This window comes from Callorhinus ursinus, unplaced genomic scaffold (assembly GCF_003265705.2).
Source record: "Callorhinus ursinus isolate GAN/ISIS: 27379988/994484 unplaced genomic scaffold, GSC_fseal_2.0 scaffold40, whole genome shotgun sequence".
NCBI lineage: Eukaryota > Metazoa > Chordata > Mammalia > Carnivora > Otariidae > Callorhinus > Callorhinus ursinus.
This window is the reverse complement of record NW_027397102.1, coordinates 13950068-13955251: the sequence shown is the minus strand read 5'-3', so window position 1 is coordinate 13955251 and position 5184 is coordinate 13950068. Positions and strand designations below refer to the sequence as shown.

The following is a 5184-nucleotide window of genomic DNA, read 5'->3' as shown; positions in this document are numbered from 1 at the left end:
TTGTCCTGCCCCCCTGTGGCAGGGGATGGGCTCAATGGGATCCAGTTTTTTGGGACTTTTGTTCTCTGATGGCTTTCCGAATCTCTTCTGAGAGTCACAGCACAAGGGACTGTTTCCAACCCTCTACCTCAGAGCAGAGAGATTGCAGTCTGTTCTTCAGTGAGCTCTCCAGGACACACTATCTCTGTTTCTGTCTGTGTTGCTGTAAACTGCAGTGTCCTGGGTTGTGCACTCCTCCGTAGTGCTCCCAGTCCTGCCTCCAGGTCAAGGTACGTCTCTGTCCTTTGTGCTTCTAAAACCACCAGCCAGTCCTAGTTCGCACACGTGACCCCACTGCACTGAGTTTCCATCCTGGGGGCTGCCCTAAAGTCCTATCCCTGCCACTACGGTATGCGAGTGTGTGCCCCATCCCCAGCCCGTGAGGCTGTCGCTCACTGGTGGTGTAGGATCCCCATGGCCAGGCTCCCTCCCGCTGCCATTTATCCTCCGATATCTCCCCACGGAATCACAGCTCCCTGCTTCATACCTCGAAACCAACCACCTGTGATATTCTGTTTGTAGAGATCCAGATCTATTTTCTTACATCTCAGGCTGATTTTGTGGGTCCTCAGAGTGTTCTGGTAGATATCCAGCTCAATTCTGAGGACCAGTTGGAATAGGGTCCCCTACTCCTCTGCTATCTTTTCTCTCTCTGAGTTTTTGATATTTAGACGAAATTTGGAATTAGAGTTAAAGTCAGAATAGATTGACTGTCAAGATAAAGTGAATATATTTTGCACATTGGACAGATGTAAATTTGGGGAGGCAGAGAGCAGACTACAAGGATGAACTGTATCCTTCCAAAATTCATATGTACCTGGAACCTCAGAATGTGACCTTGCTTGGAAACAGTTTTATAGATATAACCAAGTCAAGATAAGATCATATTTAATTTGGATGGGCACTAAATCCAAAGACTAGCATCCTAATAAGAAGAGGGAGATTTGGACAAACACAGAAAAACACATAGGGAAGAAATCCATGTGAAGCCTGAGTCAGAGATTAGAGTAATGTTACACAAACCAAGGGACCACAAAGATTATTGGGAAACACCAATGCTAGGTGGAGGCAAGGATGGAGCCTTGAAGAGAAAAGGGGCTCCTGCTGACACCTTGACTTCAGACTTCTTGCTTCCAGAACTGTGAGAGAATAAAGTTTTATTATTTTAAACCACTCAGTTTGGTGAAATTTGTTATAGCAGCTATAAAAAAAACTTAAAAAACAAGGTGTAAGTCTGTAAAGTACTTCACATCAACAATTTTACTCAAATAGCATTTTTTTCCAGTGGTGAGCACACACACACATACATATGTAACTGATTCTGATTTCAGATTAAGATGTATACATATATATATGATAAAGATATAGATGGTTATATAGATATGGATGATGGTAGATGTAGATATAGATGATGGTATAGATATAGATTATGATATAGATATTTTTTATTCAAGTATAACTAACATAGAGTGTTATACTAGTTTCAGGTGTACAATATAATTCAACAAATCTATATATCACTCCGTGCTCATCACAATAAATGTACTCTTGATCCCCTTTTATCTATTTCTCCCCTCTCTCACCCACCTACCCTCTGGCAACCATAATTTTGTTCTCTATACTTAAGAGTTTGGGGGTTTTCCTCTTACCCTGTTGGTGGGAATGCAAGCCGGTACAGCTACTCTGGAAAACAGTATGGAGTTTCCTCAAGGAGTTAAAAATAGAGCTACCCTATGACCCAGCAATTGCACTACTAGGTATCCACCCCAAAGATACAAATGTAGTGATCTGAAAGGGCACTTGCACCCCAATATTTATAGCAGAAATGTCCACAATAGCCAAACTATGGAAAGAGCCCAGATGTCCAATTACAGATGAATGGATAAAGAAGTGGTTATATATTTATAATGGGATATTACTCAGCCATCAAAAGGATGAAATCTTACCATTTACATCAATGAGGATGGAACTGGGGCATATTATGCTGAACAAAATAAGTCAATCAGACAAAGACAATTATCATATGGTTTCACTAATATGTAGAATATAAAAAATAGTGTAGAGGATCATAGGGGAAGGGAGAGAAAACTTAATGGGAAGAAATCCGAGAGGGAGACAAACCATGAGATACCCTTAACTGTAGGAAACAAACTGAAAGTTGCTGGAGAGGTTGTGAGTGGGGAGATGGTGTAACTGGGTGAGAGACATTAAGGAATAATGTGATGAGCACGGGGTGTTATATGCAACTGATGAATTACTGAACTCTGCATCTGAAAGTAATGATTAGTGTATGTTGGTTAATTGAATTTAAGTTAAAAAAAAGAAAGATACTACCTATGGAAAAAAAAAAAGAGAGTTTGGGTTTTTTGGTTTGTTTGTTTGTTTGTCTTTTTTCTTTTGTTTCTTAAATTCCACATATGAGTGAAACCATATAGTATTTGTCTTTCTCTGACTTATTTCACTTAGCATTAAGATATAAATATATCTTAATCTGAAATCAGAATCAATTAATCCATAAAACATGACTTTCCATCTCTCACTTAGTTTCTTGGAAATGTAATGATTGCCACAAAAAAATTATTGTCTTCTGACCTTTTCAGAGAGGATAGGAGAATACAAACTTTCAGTGAGTGGAATAAGTCTATTTATTTTACAGAGAACAAGACAGAAAATGTCCTAGGTTATCATAAGTATTTGTAACTTTATTACCCCATTCAAAATACAAATCTGAACAGTCTTTCTTTTTCTCTTTTTCCTCTTCCCTCCTTCCATATTGTCTGGGTTTATTACTGAAGTATAAGTTTTTAAGACTGTGAAGTGTGAAATGGGAGTGAGGGTGGGGAGGGCCAGGTGTTCTGTATTCTTCTGCTGTATCAGTGTCCTAAAAGATACAGAAAGTCTATAACAATCTTCTAGACTCTGGGACACTAAATGCACGCCATAAGTAAAAGCAATATATACTTGATTATAGATTGGATCCTGTACTAGAAGTGTTTAAACATAAGTTTTAAGGAAACCATTTGTCAATTAACAAAACTGAAATACAGATATTAATATGGTATCAATGTTAAATTTACTGCCTATATATACCAGACATATTCCTGGTTTCTTTCCTTCTGCTCTCCTTCCTTTCCTGTCAGTTATTAAAAAGTTAAAGTGACTTTAGCTCCAAATTGAATTTTTGAAGGCTTCAATTCTTCATAAAAATAAATTTACCAAAACATTATGAAAAGTTACTTAAAACATTTATAAAATCTTTAAAAAATTTGTAAAAGTATTTCCTAACTTTTTATATAAAAAGTATTTCCAGCAGTGCCAGTTCCAGTGGTTGAGGGCCTTAATCCAGACCTCCTCAAGGGGTCATAGACCAAAGAGGAGGACCAAAAGGTCATCGAACTGGTTAAGAATCAGTGGACACTGATCACCAAGTACCTGAAGTTGGCTGGGGAAGTAGGGCTGTGAGCACTGGCATAACTACCTCAACCCCAAGGTGAAGAATTCCTGCTGGACTGAGGAGGAGGACTGCATCATCTTTGAGGCCCACAAAGTGCTGAACAACTGCTGGGCTGAGATCACCAAGATGATGCCAGGAAGGACAGGCAATGCTGTGAAAAATCACTGGAACTCCATCAAAGGGAAGGTGGACATGGGTGGCTTCCTGAGTGAGTCCAAAGACTGCAGCCCCTAATGTACTTGCTACAAGAGTTTGAAGACAAGGAAGGCTACCAGAGTGCCAACCCCATGGAAAGCCATGAAGTCTCATGACCAACTGGCCCCCATAACTTCCTGCCATGAAGGAAGAGGAGAGCATTGAAGAGGAGGTCATAGCAGCCACCAATTCTAAGAGCAGGGAGCTGTCTTTATGTACCTGGATGGAGTGCAAACACCAGAGCCCTTGGCGGATTTCCCCAAGTGTGAATACCAGGAGAGCTCCTCACTGGAAACCAGTCAGCCCTATAAGTGGGTGGTAGAGGCTGAAAACCTCTTCATCCCTGCCATAGGAAGCCCTGGACTTGATGGAGTCGGACCCTGATGCTTGGTGTAACCTGAGTAAATTTGATCTGTCTAAGGAGATGTCCACAGAGAATAGCATCAGCAACAGCCCAGTACAGCCACAACCATCACAGTAGCAGCAGGCACTACCACCCTTCTAGCCTGCAGCCCCAGTGCCCAGTGTGACAGAGTACTACCTGGACAGCCACACCATTTCAGACCTGAGCCAGAGCAGCTGGCCGATCCCCATTTCCCCTAGCACTGAAATGCAGGGGGAAGGGGGGGCCTGGGAATCAGTACATCACATTCGGCATTCAAGTGGCAGAAGAGGCATGTCACCCTGTCCCTTGTCATGGAGAACAGAGCCAGTTGTTCTTCCTGGACTTCTGTAACAGCCTCACCCTCAAGAACACATATGGTAAGACCCTGCCTTTCTCACCCTCCCAGTTTCTGAACTTCTGAAACAAACAAGACACACTGGAGCTAGAGAGCCCTTCATTGACATCCACCCCAGTGTGCAGCCAGAAGGTGGTGGTCACCTTACCTCATCTGAGATAAGATGCCCCTTCACCAGAAACACACTGTGTTTGTAACCCCAGATCAGAAGTACTCCATGGACAACACTTCCCACATGCCAACCCTATTCAAGAATGCCCTGGAGGCCACTAAAGCCCCTGTTCCAGACTCCAAACCTGTAGGAGGACTTGAAAGAGGACTCTGAGGCCAGCACTGTGCTCATCATTGAAGACAAAGTGAGGCCTGAGAAGCAGAAGAGGACAGCTGGGCTGCAGTGGAACCTCATCAAGAAGGTCCGCAAGTCCCTGGCTCTCAAAAAAGTGGATGAGGATATGAAGCTGGTGATGTCCATGTGGCCCAAGCTGACAAATGTGTTGTCAATCTCCCCCCGTCTCAACATGCCAGGCATCAAAGAGGACAACAGCCTACTCAGGGCTTTCTGCAGGCCAAGCCAAAGAAGCTGGTGACAGCTCAGAATCCCTGAAACAACTTTCCAACACTTGCCCCATGACCAACACCTGGAAGATGGTGGCCTTCCAGGGGACCAGGGACCTGCTTGTCATGAAGGAGAAAGCTCGGCAACACCTGGGCCACTTGAAACACAGCCACATGTCTCAGACCCTCATCTTGTCCTAG

The 5184-nt window shown here is 42.8% G+C and overlaps 1 pseudogene; it reads left to right on the top strand.

Moving 5' to 3' along the window:
• The first annotated feature begins 390 nt into the window (after positions 1 to 390).
• Positions 391 to 5184, top strand: LOC112822093 (myb-related protein B pseudogene; annotated as a pseudogene).